The 19,809-nt window shown below is 43.3% G+C and overlaps 1 protein-coding gene across 4 annotated transcripts in view; it reads left to right on the top strand.

The window, feature by feature from the left end:
* Positions 1-10,672: 10,672 nt before the first annotated feature.
* The window catches only part of PELI1 (pellino E3 ubiquitin protein ligase 1), a 215,584-nt gene continuing 206,447 nt past the window's right edge, over positions 10,673-19,809 (top strand). For 2 of the 4 annotated variants that reach the window (XM_069234240.1, XM_069234237.1), the window contains exon 1: positions 10,673-10,799. The gene's annotated coding sequence lies outside the window, so the exon portion shown is untranslated. The remainder of the gene's footprint in view (positions 10,800-19,809) is intronic. The other 2 variants (XM_069234242.1, XM_069234239.1) reach the window with 1 other exon arrangement.

The following is a 19,809-nucleotide window of genomic DNA, read 5'->3' as shown; positions in this document are numbered from 1 at the left end:
TAAGTGGCTTTTTCTCTCAGCTGTTCACATTTCTGGGGCACCCACTTAGCCATCCCCACTAAGGCAGAATTCTGGGTGAACACTTCTCTCTCTGAATTTTTCTCATTAACATCTGCAAGGTAATTGAACCAGTTAGGTGCTAAAACATTAGCAATGAACCAAAAATCAGCGTAAAAATGACACATCTCACGTAGCTCTTGCTTTAAAATCTGACACACATTATACAACGCTGTTCCTTCTACTGTGCCAGAAAACAACATTTCAGTCAATGAATCATTAGTAAAACAAACATGCTTTTTATCTTCAGTGGACACGAATTCAAATGGTGCACACAATTTCACCGGTAATTCTTTTACCTGTGGTACTCTAGCCCTGTCTTGCAAGTACCAGATCCATTGTATGATTCTAGCTAGGGGCACTATTTTCTTTCCTTGTTCTTGATTTAAATGTACATAAGTATTTCCTTCTTGCACTGCGCAAAAACCTAAAGTCTGCATTATTTCATTTGCCAAATCACAAGCATGCAGCTGCTTATTATTTTTCACAGTGACCATATACAAAAGTGTTAGGATTTCTCTCAAATGAGAGCTATTCTTTTTCCAAAAATCAAACAAGCTAATGAAACTCGGGGTGTCTTGCTCTAAAATCCTTCGTTTTACTTGTGCATTTTGCAACGGTAACTCGTAAATCACATTCTGGTCTCTCTCCTCCGTGTTATCAGTTAAGGAATGCATTTTGTCTGCCAAAAACCCTGGCTCACACCTCGGAGCTGTCTTAACCCCCTCATTACTGGAATGGGACAAGAAAGATTCTTCAAAAACAGCCCTTTTATAACTTTCAGTCGGGCTAATTTGCTCACGTAAATTCCTATTTTCATGTTCCAACTTCCTACATTTCTCCTGCATTTCTCTGTAAGCAGATAAAGGTATCCAGACCTTTCTGTCATCATTACTTCCAAAACACACGTTTTCTACACATGCATTTTCTTCTGTAATTCCCCAAACAGAAAACAATTCACAGTTTTTCTTAGCACCATCAGGCAGTTTATCAACACATGAATTCTCAGACATGGTCTGCCGTGCTACTGTGATTCTCCCAAAAAAACAATTTCTGTAATTCTCCAAACAACAAAAAAACAATTACACTTTTAAAGTGTGCACTTAGAAATCTACCAACTCGTCAACACCCTCTTAATCACCTCTTAATGACCGACCCCACTCCTGGTACCAATTGTAGTGCTTTCCTCTTATCTAGTTTCTAAGCACTAACATAACACAACAGAAATGCACTTCTGAGGTCAAAGAAGACTTTTATTGTTGTTAATTCTTCCCCAACCACAATATTTATGAATGACGAATTAGTAGCTTTCAAGTCCGCGTTAATCAAACAAAATATATCAGTTTGCAATATACACAGCAGGTTATATTTATAAGATATTGAATGCAAAGCAAAACAAATACTTCACCGTGTGGGAATTATCTACAGCTTCATCTTTCTAAGGTCTGCAAGCTGATGACCCCTGTCAGCCGCGAGAAAGAGAGATTCATCTACCCACACGGGATTGCTGGCAGCCTGCGCCAAGCTCCAGCACGAGGTCCGGCAGATTCGAATCTGACTCTCTGCAGCCTGTTACATTCGTTACAAAGGTGTGCCCCCTCCTCTCAGACCTGGGAAACTGAGCAAGCCTTTTGGAGACTGGCCAGGTCTCCAAGACTACTCCTGTTCCCAAGCTCAAGCAGAGAGAACAACACCCATGTACTCTCTCTTATCATGTCTAGTCTACTGTGAGAACAAAACGTCTTGGTTCATCTTGTGCAAAAACACAGCTTGGAAAAATACAGCTTGGATTCTCAACTGCAATGTCTAACTCCACGTTAAAGGCAATGGGCAGCTAACCTAGATATCAAATGCAATGTCATGTTAAAGGCAATAGGCAGCTAACCTAAATATCAAATGCAATGTCTAGTGTCATGTCAAAGCCAATAAGAATACAAAATGCAATGTATAATATCATGTCAAAGCCCATAGGCAGCTGAGCTGAATATAAAATGCAATATATAATATCATGTCAAAGCCAATAGGCAGCTGAGCTGAATACAAAATGCAATATCATGTCAAAGCCAATAGGCAGCGGAGCTGAATATAAAATGTAATATATGATATCATGTCAAAGCCAATAGGCAGAATATCTAATAGCATGTCAAAGTCAATAGGCAGCTAAATTGAATACATCATGTCAAACCCAATAGGAATGCAATGTCAAAGCCAATAGGCGGCTAGACTGGATACAGCATGTCAAAGCCAATAGGCAGAATACAGAATGTAATGGCTAATGCAATGTCAAAGCCCATAGGCGGCTCAACTGAATACAGAAAGTAATGGCTAATGCCATGTCAAAGCCAATAGGCAGAATACAGAATGTAATGACTAATGCACTGTCAAAGCCCATAGGCGGCTAAACTGAATACAGAAAGTAATGGCTAATGCCATGTCAAAGCCCATAGGCGGCTCAACTGAACAAAACATACCATGTGCTACTGGTGAACATTGAGCAACTAATATGCGCAGTGGTGAAACACAAAGTCATTGGTCAAAACAAACTTTATCAAATGGCAGTACACTCACCCCGCAGGTGCCCAGACCTGTAACACCCAAGCATAAACCGAGCAATTAGGAAGTTCTGGTGGTGGAAGATTATAGACCTTGCACAATTAGAGCAAAGCCTAATATGGCAGAATGTTCTTCTCTACATATCCTGAGGACACTAACAAATGTCTGAAGTCTGCATTGCGAACATGAAAACAGAAAACAGAGCAATAGAAATGTTGTGTTCAAACCCAATTTGAAGAATCTTTTATTGTTGCCAAATAACCATTTATGCTCTCACACATCTTATCTATATTATTCTAACCTCCGTGTGTGTTTGTTGTTAAAGTGAGATTGCTGTGCCTCAAGGGGTCATAAAACTCGCCTTGTTTAGGAAGACTTCTACAGCTGTATCTCTTAGCCTGTATTGTTATTGTCTTGTTGTGACCCTCTCAAGCACATCCCTTGTTGGCAGTCCAACTGTGGTCTCACAAAAGCCCAGGATAGATCATCTGTACCACGTCATGCGGAAAAACATAGATATTGCTCATTCTCTTCATCGGGATATTTTGAGATTATTTGGCAGCATGATTGTTGAAAAATCTAAAGCTCAACCCACTGGTCTTACTGAACAAGCTACACCCCTGCGTTTACTGTTAACAGTGTTGCAGGTCTGTAGTTTTGTACCATGGGAAAGCTGCATGTGTGGACAGAGATTAACATTAGTTTGCAGGGAAGCCCCTAGGTTAGGCATGATCCTGGGCTGGTGTCTGAGCAATGACTACGCAAGATCAGGACAGGTCTGTGCACCTTTAACTCTTACCAGAAAAAGCATGTTACACTCCCCTGTGTCCTGCAGCATGGGCCAGGATTTCAAGTAGAGTAACTTTACTCTGCAATATATGCTTTCATTTCCAGTGATGACATGGCAGGGGCAAAGGTTGTATGTCATCATTCCTGGTGACATTGTCATTATTCTTGGTGGTACTTTTTCAGGTAGCAAACCATTCCACTTTTTGTCACAGAATGCAGGTATGTAAGCACATATATTCTTGGCTTTTCAAGTCGTCTGCTCATTTGCAAGTCTCCAGACACCCTGGTTCAACCTTCCTGCTATAGGCACGATTATTTTCAGGAAGAAAAATGGAAGTACTCCCTAGACCGGGCTTACATCCCACCATCAGCCAAAAAAAAGTAACATAAGGGGGACCCTCAGCCAACAGCCAATAGGTAAAGGGAGCCACAGGTCAAAAATGTTTGGGAACCACTGCCCTAATGCCTGCAAGGTAACTGTACTTGTGACTGCTTGTTTAGTAGTAAAATATAGCAATAACAGTTGTTCAGTGGGTTTCCTAGAGCTTTTGGCCCCTGTGCCACTGCACTTGCTGAGCCATTCAAATCATGGCCCTTGTGCCTGCAAGCTATCTGCACTTGTGACTGCTTGTTTAGTAGTAAAATATAGCAATAACCCCTAACACTGGGTTTCCTAGACCTTTTTGCCCCTGCGCTACTGCACCTGCTGCACTATTCAAATCAAGGCCCTAGTGCCTATAAGGTAACTGCACTTGTGGCTGCTTGTTTAGTAGTAAAAAATAGCAATAACCAGTGTTCAAGGGGTTTGCTAGAGCCTTTGGCCATAGTACAACTGTGTCACTGCACCTGCTGCACCATTCAGATCATGGCCCTTGTGCCTGAAGTTTACTGCACTTGTGACTGCTTGTTTAGTAGTAAAATATAGCAATAATTGGTGTTCAGTGGGTTTTACTGGAGCCTTTGGCTCTTATGCCATTGTAGTTGCTGCACCACTGAAACCATGGTTTAATGAGCCTGCAAGGTAACTGCACTTGTGGCTGCTTGTTTAGTAATAAAATATAGCACTAATCGGTATTAAGTGGGTTTCCCAGACCTTTAGGCCCCTGTGCCATAGGACCTGCTCTACTGTTCAAATAATGGTGTTTGTGCCTGCAAGGTTACTGCACTTTGACTCCTTGTTTTGTAGAATAACATAGCAATAATCTGTGTTCAGTGGGTTTCCTAGAGCCTTTGAGCCCTTTGCCACTGCATCTGCTACAAAATTCAAATCATGGCCCTAGTGCCTGCAAGGTAACTGCACATAACTGCTTGTAAGTAGTAAAATATGGCAATAATGAGTGTTTCTGGGTTTCCTAGACCTTTTGGCTCCTGTGCCACTGCACCTGCTGCACCCTTCAAATCATGGCCCTAGTCCCTGCAAGGCAACTGCACTTGTGACTGCTTGTTTACTAGTAAATATAGCAATAATCGGTTTTCAGTGAGTTTCCTAGACCTCTTGACCCATGTGACACTGTACCTGCTGCACCATTCAAATCATTGCCCTAGTGCCTGCAAGGACAAATGAGGAAATCATTGATAGCCAGTTATATATGTGTTCTGAAAAACACAATATCGCGTTAAATATGAAGCGTCTCTGCAAAAATTTAAAAAATGTATTTCATTCACATGCAGAACTGTTTCATCAGTCCGCAAGCGTCCTCCTGAACTTTGCATACGAATCCCTGGTTGAAAACAGTCAAGCATTTACTTAGTTAATCGACGTCAAAGAAAGCAAGTAGCAATGGTTTACTGCACATTCAGCTTTCTGCCCACCTTTGTTTGAAAAGACATGTTGCATAAAATGTGTTAAATATGAAACAGTCTCTGCAAAAATTCCAAAATTGTATTTCTTTCATATCCATAACTGTTTCATCTTAGTAGTACTAGTACATCGGACTCAATCAGTGCAAGTTTTATTTTGTAAGTCATAGTTTTGAAACATGATCTTAGAAACGTTCATTCTTCCACCCACTCTATGTTTTGTGCAGCTGTAGAATGAGACACCCTTTTGAGATGGCTATGTCTAAAATAAAATTTAAAAAAAGGCAAAAAGCAGGCTTCATGGAGAAAATATGCTGCATTCCTCTTTGCTGTAAACACTCTCACTTTGAGGTCAGCCGAAAGCAAAATAAACACCAGGCTCCCTCGAAGACACAGCTCGACATTTAATCTCAGTCTTTGAATGCCCACCAAATGAGACGAGATAAGAACAAGATTCACAGGCCTGTTTATTACAGAAAACGAGTTTATTGAAGAATACTGTAAACAGGGCTTTGGCATGAGAAGCTATGAACTTGAGCTGGGGAGCCTTAAGCAAATAAAGGAAGCAAATAAAAAGCCAGAAAACAACACCAAATGCAAGCTAGGGAAGAATGCATTCACAAGTCAACTTTCTGAAACTCTCCAAGATGTCTTTCACATACCACACAGCTGTGATGTCTGGTATGCTGTGACCTAAAACTTGATATTCAGCAATACTCCTGATGTGGCTGTTCAGGAATGCAATTGCTAGATTGATAAGGCTGGGCTTCAACACACGAACCCAGAATTTAAATGAGGCAAGAAAAAGCTTGCTTCCTGGTTTGCTAAAGAACTAATGAAAGCTGGGTTACAGCTTAGAGGCTTCGAACGGCACTGGAAGAGGAGATATGATGACTCCAGTAAGCTACAATTCAAAGAAGCTATGCTTAAATACAAGAAACCTATTACACAGGCAAAAATAATATTTTTACAAATAGAATTCGCACAGCTAATAATCCACAGAAAGAGCTTTTTGACATTGTGCATTGGCTCTCTAATACTGATAGAATTATCCAGCTCCTGAACCACAAGTAAAGAATGTAATGCGCACTCGCAACATAGCGTTTCCTAATCATGTGAACGCCGTATTCGGATTGATTGTAATCTTAGGAGGTATGCTTTTCTGATGTACTGCACAGTCGAAATAAGGACACTATTTAACTTCTAAAGTAACTCAACATTATATGAGACTAGCCCTGAAGAAGTCGTTGGGGACAAAAGGACTCTCCCAAGACGAAACACGTGTTGGCTCAAAGTGTATCTTCATGAAGGATGTTGATAATCTGAAGATGTGATCTAATAAATCCTGGATATAATTGGACTTTGTAAAGACTGGCGTAATATTTAAGATTGCGTTCATTTGAACTTTACTCACTTGAGTTTTGACCTATTTGACTGATAATTAGTTAACTTTGAAAAATTAAAAGGGGGGGGCCTCACATTATGCTAATTACTCCAGCTTGATACCTGAGAACATTACAAGATCACTTAAGGAGTATGCCGTGTTTCATTAGTAGTTGGATGAGAAAAAATCATCTAAAAGTGAATGTGGATAAGACTGAAATTATGGTGTTAGATCAAAATCCTTCTTCTTGAATTAACTCTTTCTGGCCTTCTGAAATGGGCACTCTTCCCACCTCTAAACCAGTGGTAAAAAGTATTGGTGTCGGTGTTGACCAGCATCTCTCTTTTAAGCCACATATCAGTGTTGTTGCCTCCAAATTTGTCTTCATGTTAAGAGCATTTAGGAAGATCCAGTCGTTTCTGACTATGGGTGCTATAAAGACCATTATGATGGGCCATAATTGTCTGCCTAGATTGGACTATGCTAACAGTATATATCTCAGATTCTGTGAAGGTAAACTAAAGAGATTGCAGCTGATTTGGAATGTGGCAGCCAGATTGGACTTCAGAATTGCTGCGAGGAACGCAAATCCATCCCTATCTGAAGAGCTTTCACTGACCAGTTAAAAAATGAATCACATTTAAGGTCTGTTGCTTAATCTTTGAGTCTCTAAAAGGGTCGGCCCCAAGCTTTTTGAAAGGTCAGTTAATAGGTTAATCCCCATAAAGGACTCTTTGATTTGCATCCACGAACCTCCTGGTGGTGCATAGATTCAAGAAAATCAAGGCGGGAAAGCACCGATTCTCAGTACTTACCGATATGGAATGCTCTACCAATAAAAATTTACTTGATCCCTGAACTGGTTCCATTTAGGGAAGCACTAAAAATGCGGCTCTTTCACCAAGCGTTTAATAAACTTTGATAGCATATCAATCAATCAGTATTTGTATAGCGTGGCACAGTCACCCCTAGGGTTACTTAGGCGCTTTGGGTGCGACGTCTCTGTCGAAGGGCCAGGTCTTGAGTTTCTTCCTGAAATCACCCAGAGAGAGGAGAGTGCTATTCAAAGATGGAGGGGTAGGTCATTCCAGGTCTTCAAGGCAGTGTAGGAGAAGGAGCGACCCCTGCTGCGGCGGATGCGGGGGGTGCACACAGGCTAGTGAGGAGGAGCACAGGTTTCTTGCAGGTAGGGGGAAGTTCAGTCAATGGTTGATGTAGGCCGGTCCTTGATCTTGCAGAGCTTTGAAGGCGTGCGTGAGGATCTTGAACTGGCATGTCTTTTGGATGGGGAGCCAGTGGAGGTTTCTGAGGTAGGGGTGATGTGGGTACATTTGGGGAGGTCCAGGATGAGCCTGGCTGCAGCATTCTGTATGGTCTGGAGTTCTTTGAGGAGCTGGGTGGAGATGCCGGCATAGAGAGCATTGCTGTAGTCGAGGTGGCTGGTGACAAGGGCCTGAGTAATGGTCTTTCTGGAGTTGAATGGGATCCATCTGAAGATTCTGCGGAGCCTGAAAAGGGTGTGGAAGCAGGAGGAGGTGACCCCGTTGATTTGTCGGTTCATGGTCAGTTCACTGTCAAGGATGATGCCTAGCCTGCGTGCATTGTCTGTGGGTGTGGATGTTTGTCTGAGTTCTACTGGCCACCAGCTGTGGTCCCATATGGAGGTGCTTTTCCTGAAGATCAGTACTTATGTCTTGTTGGAGTTGAGTTTAAGGCAGTTGTCTCTCATCCAGTTGGCTACGTTGGTCATGGTGCAGCAGAAGTTAGTTAATTCTGGTGGTGGAGGGTTGTTCGGTGAGCGAGAGGATGAGTTGAGTGTCATCTCCATAGGAAGTTATGTTTAGGCCATGGGATCTGACGATGTCTGCGAGGGGGGTCATATAGGTGTTGAACAAGGTGGGGCTGAGGGATGACCCTTAGAGTATGCTGCATAAGATGTCTTTGGGTTTGGAGGAGAAGGGAGGCAGCTGGATGCTCTGTGTGCATCCTCTGAGGAAGAAGGCAATCCACTTGAAGGCTTTTTGCTTAATGCCGATGTTGTAGAGTATGCTGATGAGAGTGTGGTGGGAAACTGTGTTGAAAGCAGCAGAGAGGTTGAGGCGTCAAGAAGGTGATTTTGTTCCAGGTATTCAGTAAGCTGTTTGTTGATGGCCTTCTCAAGTTCTTGGACTGAGTAGGGGGGCAGGGAGATCGATCAATCATTTTTAAGTTCACTGAGGTCGGTGGGGGGTTTATTTAGGAGGGGCTAGCCTCTAGGTGTTTCCAACTGTCCGGTAAGGCTGTTGTGGTGATGGGGGTGTTGATGAAGGTGAGTTCCGTGCTTTCAGGGTTGGTTCCGAGGTTTAAAAGACAGTGGGGGCACAGGTTGGTAGCTGCCCTGGAGTGAATGGATGACATGATGGCCTGAGAGGTGTGTGGGGACTAAGTGGTGAGCATTTGGCTGATGTGTGTGCTGGTTGGTCAAGGTTGGTGAGGTTGGGGGTCGAAGTTGTTGTAGATGGTGGCAATCTTGTTGTGAAAGTAGTCCTAAAGGGTGTTGCAGGGTTCCTGAGAAGGGTGAATTGTGTTCTCTGTGGCTGTTGAGTTGTAGAATTCCTTTACTTTTCTGAAGATTTCTTTCATGTGGTTGGCTGCTGTATCGATGCAGGCTGTGAGGGCAGTTCTCTTGACTTCCTTGATGCACCAGTGGTAGTTGTTAAGGGCTCCTTTGTGAGCGGCTCTGTCAGTGGGGTTCCTTGTGGCGTGCCATTGTTTATTGAGTCAGTAACCATTGTGCTCAATGGTTCTGAGCTCTGGGGTGTACCAGCTGACTTGTTTTGAGGTTTTGTTTTCTTTTGCGGGTTTCATTGGGGTGACTCTGTCATTATATTTGGTGATGCATGTGGAGAAGTTCTGGATGGGCTGGTTAAGTTATGATGAAGATGCGGGTTGGGTGGCGCTGATAGCCCCAGCTGTGATGGTAGGAGCTATGATGCTTGGGGATGGTGTGATAAGCGTTGGAGATGGTGAAGTGAACAATGGCATGGTTGGTCCAGGTGAGTTCTGTGACGTGGCTGAATTTGATTCTGTCGCTTTAGGTGAAAATTGAGTTGAGTGCGTGTCCTGCCTTGTGCATAGGTTCGGTAACCAGTTGGGTGAAGCCATTCAGGTTCTCCAGGAGGGAGGTGTAGTTGGCGTTGTTGACATGAAAATTGAGGTCGCTGAGTAGGACGTAGTGGTAGAAGTCGATGGCTAGAGGAGCGATGAGGTTGGTGAGGGCGTTGCAGAAAGCCAGGCAGGGTCCCTGATGTCTGTATACGAGGTTGCCTCTTATCGTGGTCTTGGCATCAGTCTGTAGTTGGAAGTTAAGGTGTTCCATTAGAGGTGTTGGGTCGTTGTCGGTGGTGATACATCAGATGGTTTCTTTAAAGATGATGGCGATGCCCCTGCGGTGTTTGTTGGTGCGGTCGAGGTGTATCATCTTGTAGCCATCACCTGTTGCAGTGGTGAAGTCGGGGTTCGAGAAGAGGTTTCAGTGACGAAGGCAACTTCAGGGGAAAGGGTAGTGATAGTGTCTCAGATTTCTCTAATGTGCTTGCAGAGGGATCTGGTGTTGAGCAGGATTAGTTGGAGCGGGTAGATAGGCATCTCGAAATCTTACCTAATATATGATAAACATTTAACTCAGAAGAACAGTAAAAACGTTACGCTTTAGTTAACACAGAAAGTCGTGCTTCATTATTGCACTATGTACACCTGCAAGACACGTGCATGTCAGATGTAAATATTAGCTGGTTGGCACTGAAGCTGTGTGCAAATTACAAATAAAAATAGCACAGGTGCGTCTTCTTTTCGAAAACAAAAGGTTAAACAAGCATGGTTACTGCCGCCAGCGCTTGAGTTTGTCTTCAAGAGAGCAAATGTAGGCGCCTAAGCGAGAGACAGAGATTCATGATGGCTACCATTCTTCCCTGTGATCGAGCATGGGTTTTCAACGTCTGTCTAGTTGTCTTTTTTTCAGTGCGCGTGCTCCGTGCTGTGGGTCTGCTTGCGTTTCTCTCAGCTCTTCCGGGGGCAGCCTATGCCTGAAACCATCGCGGAACATGTCACGTGACGGGGTCGGTGGGCTGTACTGAACAAGAAAACTAGTCCGAGCCGGTTCTCGCGCATTGTTGCTGGGGACTTGCAGGCAGCAGGAGGGGAGGCTGGAGAGCGGAGCAGCAGCGACGTGGAATGCGTGAGTGCTGGCCAGGGAGCCATCTTCTGCCCCGTCTCTGTTTACATCTATGCTTACTCGTCATTCGCGCTTTCATTTCGGACTCAGTGACAATCAAGTGATTTCTGATGACCGCAATTTTGGAAGTGTTTCCAGGGGTCCTGGTTTATTTAACCCCAGCTCCCCCGCCAACCACGTTGTGTGATCCTCGGCGCGTGTACATATACCCTCTTTCCTTTATTTACAAACATAATGAGAGTACACGAGTGGTATGAGCACCGGCTGTAAAGACAGTGCAGCCAATATTGGGCACCATGTTAAAAGCTGGGAGCGTACACCGCCTTCTACACAGTTGTGTGCCTCGGGGTACCCTTTGTAATGGAGCTGCTGAAGCTTCGCTGCTTCCTGGTCGTCGTGTGTGGGATAATGAGATGCCTCTTCATTTTCTTTTGTTATAGTAGACGGAGCTGGTGTGTCTGTAGCATGCACAAAACACGGCCCGCAGATTTTGATGTTATATTGTGTTTTTGGTCAGTGCTGCTAATTTCTTTGTTTTGGCAGATTTTGAGTGATCTTGTGCTCAGGTGGTGTGTTCTGAACCAGACGATGCTTTGACTTAAACTGTTTCTAAACGATCCAACATACACAGGACTTGCAGACCCAGAAAATACATGGGCGTTTAAAGAATGCATGTGTCACTTGAAGGCGACGCCGCTGCTTCTCGATGTTTTCAAAATGCACATAATTTTGGGTACCCTTAATGTCACTCACTGACAGGCGCACGCAGTTGCTCTAGCAATAGTGAAGTTTGAAATGTTGTTACCTGGTACTGTGTATCAAGTGCGCTCTGAGGCTGTAGTGAACTACATCATTTGAAATATTCTTAAATTATAATGTTTACGTAGGTTCAGCCTCCGTCCGATTAAATACTGTTATTTTTTAACCTTTTCTATCTCTTCGTTGAAGCCGCGTCCCCTACAGCTATCCTTTATTTCATATGTCCACTATTACAGATTCTCGTTTGTTATGAAAATACCAGTGTTTTACACGTGAAACGTTTAGCGGAAACCAGAACCATGGAGCACGACTCTTACTTGAATCCCTTTGTAGACTTATTTAGGCCTCTCGTGAGGGGGCAGGGTTCGTTTCCTGTATGCACAAGGCGTCCGTGTGTTGTGCTTTGTTTCCAAATGACACCCCCTGTGAGCACGTATGCAACAAAGACCAAAATAAAGGGTTTTTAATCCAATTTAAACCCGGCAGTCTGCAGGATAAGATCACAGCGTTTGAGCGCAGCTGTCAAAATTGGAATATTGATTTCCCATTGAGCGTTTTTGTGCAGTCAGGAGGAAGATCTCAGGGTCTCAAAATTGCATGCTTACTGAATCTGTTGTCTCTTGATATCCACCTGCCCCTTCCTGTCTGACATGCTTTTTTTTTGCCACGTTCATATGCACTGATTCACATTGCGTGCCCTTTTTTTAAAATTTATTTTATTTAAATGCGATCGGGCAAGGGGAGTCGGTTCACTCAGCTGTATTTCCTATTATGCGAGGACGCACAGACGCCTACTTGCGGAGGAAAGAAGTGGCTTTTAACATTATACGTTGAGGCATCAGTAGCAGAGTTTACATGGGAGTAAAGGCAAGATCCATTAATTGCCGGTATGCTTGCAACTAGAAGCTCTCATTATCGTAGGTTTTCGAAGACACTCTTTAAAAAAAACTGCACTCAGACTTCGTGAAGGAAACGTATGGGAGTGCAGCTATGGACCGAGGCCATCTCCAACGAATGTTCTTGTCAGTTTTATCAAATTGTAGTTTACGGGGATGTTTCCGTATCTTGGTATCTCTGAAAGAAGTGCGCTGGTGATTTATGACCCCTTGCTGCAGAGCTCAGCTTGTACCCTCCTATGTACTTATTTTGCATGCACTATTGAACCGGTAAAATGCTTCTATGTAAAAAAGGAACACCAGTGCCAACCCAGCCCTAGCACCCACTGTACTGTTCAAGCACAAACAGCTGGTTTTGATCTTTTTGAAACAGTTCAGAGCTTATGTAATTTTCCCTGGTACACACTGTAGATTTGGGCAGCCTTATGTGATATAATGAATGGGCAATACTCAAGTTAATAGTTTTTTGCCAGCTGTAGCCCGTCAGAGTGGTTTCCTCTGGCTCGAGGGTCAGTTTGCTTCTTTAATGGGTGACATCTTCCAGCATGCACTTATTTCTCTAGTTTGCCACCATTTCGGAATTTGGTCCTCAAAATTTTAAACATAGCAACGAAAAGAAACGACGAACCTTTGTCTTTCAGTGGCAGTATAGTTCTGAAAAGTGTCGGTGCTGCCCCGTCGGAGGAAGATGCCCTAGTGGCGCAAGGTCCTTCTGCTGCACACTGTGCTTTGAAATCTGAGCTGGGCTACTCTACGTTTTTCAGAGTCCATAAACTTGGGATGGAACATTTATTGGAAAAGTGTAATATTCACATTACGTAGGTTCCAATGATACTTTGGTTTGTTGTGATTTTGCACATACGTTATTCTACTCCCGTTGAATGGATTGCAGTCCCTAATGATTACAAGACTGACAAAAGTATGTCTGACCGCTACAGAACCCATCATCAACCCGCTCGCGTAGGTGATTGCTCACAACAGTGCAGCCCAAATGTCAGACCCTGTGATAGTTTCTCTCAACTCTTCTATCTCTTCTGGTTTGTGTAGGTGTCTTGTATACAGCTTCTGCTAATGTGTACTATTGGCCGTCCCCTGGTACAAGTGGCCCCCTGTTAGTTGTTCTATGCAAAAGTACTAATATTTCTAACCAGAGCCTGACAGTAACTGCCCACTTCTGGCGGGGATATGAAGGAGGCCTGCCCAACAGACATGAGTAAACAACGAAACTACAGTTCTAAAAGTACATGGTGAAGCATTGCCGGCATTATAAACTTTGTTGTACTACAAGGTGCCAGCAGTTTATCTGGTTGACACCATGCTATTGATATTGCCGTAGGGTGCATGCTTCACGTGTGAGGAAAACAGCAGGAAGACTGTATTACTGTGATTTAATATCATAATTTGTCTCCAGTCCTGATATTTACCCTCAAGTATAAAGTTTTACGTCTTCCTTTTGCATATAGCTAAGGATACTCGATAAATCAATGTTACCATGGGCACACTGCTCGACTCCTGCTTTTGTTAAACCAGTAAAGCAGTTGGCGGTAGCATTGCCACTTGGCAGTTATGTGCCATGCTGCACCCCTGTGTTCTGATGCTTTGCATGACCGGGCTGTGTGTTGCCAAGTACCCACATGCAGGCCATAACATCTAGTTTCACTGACACACTCCCTACCGCTTTACACCCAGGCTTTATAAATATGTTGTTTGCTTCCAGAAGTAGACTGTGTCTTCAACATTTTTCATGTCTTGAGCCTAGTACAGTAAGCGTGCAGAATCAGGCCACTGGCACCAAAACCCACTAAGAACCTGTGATAACATGGCTTATTCCATACACGAACCAGTAATAAACAATACTTAGTCGGTCCCTAACATGTCTTCTCCAGCCAGGGTGTTGGAGGGTGTGCTTTAAATCGCCCTCGTTCCTCTTTTTATTGTATTTTTTTCCCCTGGAGTTGGTGCTTGGCAGGAGTAGATCTGTGGTGAGACCTCACAGCTGGGCTTTTGGCAAGACGTAGCTTTCACGCTTTTATTGTGAAACCAGTAGGGGCTGCTGGAAAACCTCTTCCTGCTTCAGTGAGTAACCACAGGGGCAGTACTCTAGATGGGTGAATCCTCTTTCAAAATCCTTTTTTTTTTTTTTTTTAAAGTTTTTTTTTATTTAATGACAGCTATGTTAAGCTGTAACTGGAAACCCTACAGGTTTAATGCACTGCGCAGCCTTCACTTGGTCACCCTCGAGTCACAGCTGACCTTTGGAATGCATGAATTCATCATACTTGAGCTCGGTGAACATGCAGTCTAGAGTACAAACATCGGAGATGCAATAGTAAGGAGCACTGCAGAACATAGAAGGCGTCAATGTGCACTCGTAATTACCAAAGGCTTGCATGAGCAGCACGACTCGTCTGCCCTTTCCCTTCAAGTAATGTCTGCCGTGGTACATTCCTTTTACACTTTGCCTTGAAGGTTACCCGCTGCTTTAAATGGGCTCGTCCTGTCAGGTGTACTGGGCACCTAGACTTATGAGAGCAAGAAAAGTCGATCTCGGTACAAATCATGAACCATTTCCACATTACTAAAAACTTGCAAGCAACATGCGATGTGTGTGATGAGATCGAGGTGGTGCAGGCAAGCTATCGATGTTTGAGAGGAATGGCCCCCGAACTATTTTGAGAGGCTTTGTGTTTTGTGTAGAGCGCAACCAGAGCAGTAGAACCGTTGCTGTTTTAATGATTTGTGCCGGGTCGGAAACGTGCCCAGAATGATTCAGTTTGTAGTGAACATAGCAAAGCAACAAATGAAAGTATCTTCCTCCAAGCATATGTGGAGCTCGTCCCTTTTAACAGTATTTATGGATTTCCTGTGCGGCTGTATTGTGGATGCATATAATTAGGATACGTTTCACTGTTTTGCCAGAATGCAAGAGCTATGTTTGTGAAAGCACATTGTTCTGTTTTCCCACCCTTCTTCTGAACTGCTGTGTATAAAACAGAGACTAAGTCCACCAAAGCAGCTGTGTTTACCTCTTAGCAGTGTTTTCACGTGCTGGGTTCTTGTAGACTGAGTCTGTCAGCTGGACTCTGAGGTGCTACTTCAGGGAGTCCTCGGGAGTGCACCCGGAAGTGGTCCAAGCAAGGACTAAGCTACGTTATGTAGGAGCCATTTCATTCTGTTGTAACTGGCAAGTGGCAGTGATAGTTACTAGGGATTTCTTAAACTTGCGCAATAACACTTAAAGCTGACATTGTGCGCTATCTTTCAAGACGCAAGGTGCCATCTTGTCCATTTGGACACATTTGATGCAAAAAACACACGTACTGCAAATAGAAGCTGCGCAAGTTATTGCCATTTGCGTTGTTCCCCTATTTTATATGCCGAGAGAAGTGCATAATAGCGTAATTTTGCGAGTTTCATGTAACAGAAATTTCACCCTGGCCTGGTGGTAACTCTTTGATTTACTAGTTATAAACTAATCGCCGGAAATCCTTAATGGTGTCTAGCGCAAGTTGCTGATGAGTGTATGTGTAGTGCAGGGCACGATCAAACCCATGTACTTCTATCATGTGGCTTGAACAAACACTGAGTGGTGTTTGCATCCAATCATAAAGCACCTTTTTGTATTAAAATGACTGAGGGTTAATGTTGCCGTGTTTAGTGATTGGGTCTCTTAGTGATATGGTCTCCAAGATAGGTGCGTGTTTGCTCCCCCAACTTCCAGGAAAACCCTGTATCTTGGTCACAACCTCTACAGTGTCATGCTAAATAAAGTCAGCCTCCTATAATCCACACTCATTCTGGCCTCTGCTTCCGCTCCATCTTAAGCCAACCATCCTGTTGCCTAAGCCAAATGCCACAAGAATGTCGGTGTCTACCAGTAAAGTGACAGCAGCATGAACTTCCGGTCAGTGTTGCAAATGGCGAAGCTTGTTTTCAGAAGATATCACAATCCCATACGTGCTCATCCTTCATTAAACAGCAGTGGGGCCCTTTATGAATGAAACAAAGGCTGTGTGGACACCAGCTGGGGTCATCCCAAAACGAATCTAATGACTGATTCCATTTGTCCTTCTGAAAACAGACTAAAGGCCCGTTTCGCTTTGAAAAAAAAAGAAGAAAAAAAACCTCTATTGGCGCTCAGTCAGCAGTGGTCCAGTTTGAACACAGGGGACTACTACAAAAAAGCACCTTTTGTGTAACTAACCGTTAATGTTGCTGGCTCATAGTAGTTAGTGCAGTAAAGAGTGGTATTTTAGAAACTTCGAATCCAACATACACAACTGATATAACATAAAATGGGCTGCCTTTTCTTCGGCGTTCCTTTAATGAGATGTGATCACCAGCCATCATTCAATACTATATTCGGCACAGTAAAATCCATTAAAGATGCATACATCAATATAGCATACATAAAACTACCAAGTACAGATTACAACTCCCACATCTATTCCAAGACGCCGCTCAATCATAGTGCCTTCCTTACCTAATATCATCAGTCCATTTACCTATACTCACAAAAATAGGATCGGGTTCTGTACTTAACCCTTCACCGGTGTCCTTGATTTTACCACTGCTTTTAGAAAAGGACAGACCCTGTAGCAAACTTCGTGGGTACTTTAAAAGTTTAAGATAAGTCCCTGCATCTCCTAAATCCCAAATGTTTTAATATTTGTTTACTGAACAGTTTCAAATAAATCTGGTTAAAAAGTGCAGGAAAACAAAGTGCACCCCTGACTGCTCTGAATATCTATCTGTCACAGAGGCAAGCCACCAGTAGCATCCCCTCTGTGAGCACTCGTTCCAGGAAATTTCAAAAGCCAACTCACAGTAGCAGCCCTGAAGTGAAAGAGTAACGATTGCTCCCAGCGAAAAAGGTGTATTGCACGACACAGCACAGAATCCTCCGCTACAGAAAATATAAGATACTTTTTTCAGTCCTCCTACTTATTTCATTTTCTAGTCTCTAGGAATGGCACAATTGTAAGATCTGTGATTTTGCCATCCTCTAATCGGATTTCCTTATTGCAAGCGGTGTGTCAAACATATCTGATAAATTAAGTGCTTTGCAAGTTTTAGCCGACCAAGAGATTGACAAACCCTTTTCTAAATTCATACAATCCAAAATAATTTTCCTATTCACTTTAGCTTCTAACCCACTATAAAAGTGGTGCAAGCTTGGCCTTATCTGTGATATACCCAAGATTAAGTCTAGAATGTGTGATGAAATGGAAGCTGGGGAAGGGTGTGTAAATGCAGTATCTGTCTATAAATATATTTTTCTTCAATCTGGAGGGTACTAACTTCATATCCCGAGAAACCCGCATTGTAGAGAGCTGCAGAAATGCACTGAGCATTGTAGATATTCAGAATGGGAGCTGAACTGAATAAAGCACTGTCTGCTCTACTGAGCTTCGGGCAAGAGTTACTAATCTGCGAGTGAGTAATTTAAAATCATTCAGTGGGTTCCCCCTAACCATTAATTTGGTCATATGTTTCTTGCCTGTCCCCAAATAACATGTTATGTGATGTTCCACAGTTTACAAACAGGTCCAGTTCAGTCAGTTCAGTCAAAGGATATGAAGGATTCCACCAACAGTCGTAGGGCCCCTCGGGTCAGTATAATAAGTACTGCATTGTCTGGATAAAGTAGCTCTGACACAGAAGCTCGCAAGATGGTCAGAATATCTCTGGTGACTGTAATCTGGGTTGTGCCCAAATTATTGGTGTAAACCAGTGGTTCCCAAACTTTTTCGACCCGCAGCTCCCTTCATCTATATTTGCCATTGCCCGCGGCTCCCCATTATGTTACTTTTTTTTTTTCTTCGGGTGGGCGATGTAAGCCCAGCCTCTGGAGTACTTTAATTATATCAACGAGCATAACATGGATGATTTGTATGTTTCCTCCTTCCTGCTAGACCACATCTCCTCCAATTCAACCTCTCATTCTTAAACGTCTAAACAATGTAGCCACATCTCCCCCCGTGTCACAATTGCTGTCCTCCATGCACGTCTTTTCTTCTCTGTTTACAACGTCATTACATTGCCTTGACCACACACACATCTCACACCTCACCTTTGGTGCACACATTCTGCCTTCAATCTGGACACTTTCTCCTCTAAAACTACTTAACAGTACTTGATCATTCACCAGTGCTTAATTTGTGCTTGTTGTTTCCGGTGCTAAGCAAGGAAGAGAAAAACGAAATAGTGTCACAATGGGAGAAAACAGCTGCAAGAGTGAGCTGAAGGGGCAGGGAGTGGCTTTAAAATCATTGAAGAGGCCTGAGATGGCTTCAGTATTACACTGCCTCAGTATTCCATTTTCGCACATTTAATTTCAGCAGCCACATGTTTAAAAGGAGGACTTTGGGCACCGGCACGTTTTTATTTACAAATTAAGCACTGCTGTTCACACTCCCACTCTGCAGTTTCTTGAGAATTTAGGAGGCACCGCTGCCTTAAATTATTTCAACGGCTTCAGCTTTTGATAACTGTGCTTTCCAAGTTCCACTTGGTCTGTACCTCCCATAGCCGTTTTTCTGGCATCCCAACGAAAATTGCCTTCCCCTGGCAGTAAGACTCAGTAAGTAATCTGATTTGGGCATGCAAGTGAGGGAGGACTGTGGTCCTATAATTTATTTTTAACAATTTACTAGCATTTAGTAAACACAAATGGGGGAAAAAAGGAAAGGTGTGCTTAATAATAAGAAAAAGGTGGAAGGTTAATCTTTCACAAAGCAGAAATGCTGCAATTTCCCCTGGACTTGTCATCAACAAGGAACTAATAATTCTAATAATGTCTTCTAACCTAAATAAACAAACTCAACCTCTGTGTGTGTGTGTGCTGAATCAAGCTGTTAGCAGTTTTCTTCTGTCCCGAAACTACACAGGGGCCTGTGCTTGCCCCTGGGAAATATCCATCTGTTTTAAAAACAGAACATTAGTTATTAATAATACTATAATTACTATATCGGTTCTGCTTAGGAGAATTTCCTGCACATTCCTGTGATCTCCGGTCCTGCCGTGCCCTCTCTCTCACCCTAGATTAGAAATAATAATAACTATAATTACCTGATTATTGTAAATTCAACAAGGAACACGTCCGATGTGCACTTCAAGAGGATCCCACGGGAGCAATAAATGTTCAATTCATGTTTCTAAAATGTGCGTGGCGCCCCTGGCAACTTTTAACGGCGTACCAGGGTGCCGCGGCGCACAGTTTGGGAACCACTGGTGTAAACGACAAAAAGAAGTGAGGCCAGGATTACAACCTAGGTGCACACCACAAGCAAATGGAAATATGAGAGTTCACCCGTCATGTCATACCGGGCCCTCGCTTCCAAGCTCTCGTGCAAGAT

Source organism: Pleurodeles waltl, chromosome 5, assembly GCF_031143425.1.
Source record: "Pleurodeles waltl isolate 20211129_DDA chromosome 5, aPleWal1.hap1.20221129, whole genome shotgun sequence".
NCBI classification, from domain to species: Eukaryota; Metazoa; Chordata; class Amphibia; order Caudata; family Salamandridae; genus Pleurodeles; species Pleurodeles waltl.
The sequence above is the reverse complement of the archived record's forward strand: the minus strand, read 5'-3'. Positions and strand labels throughout refer to the sequence as shown.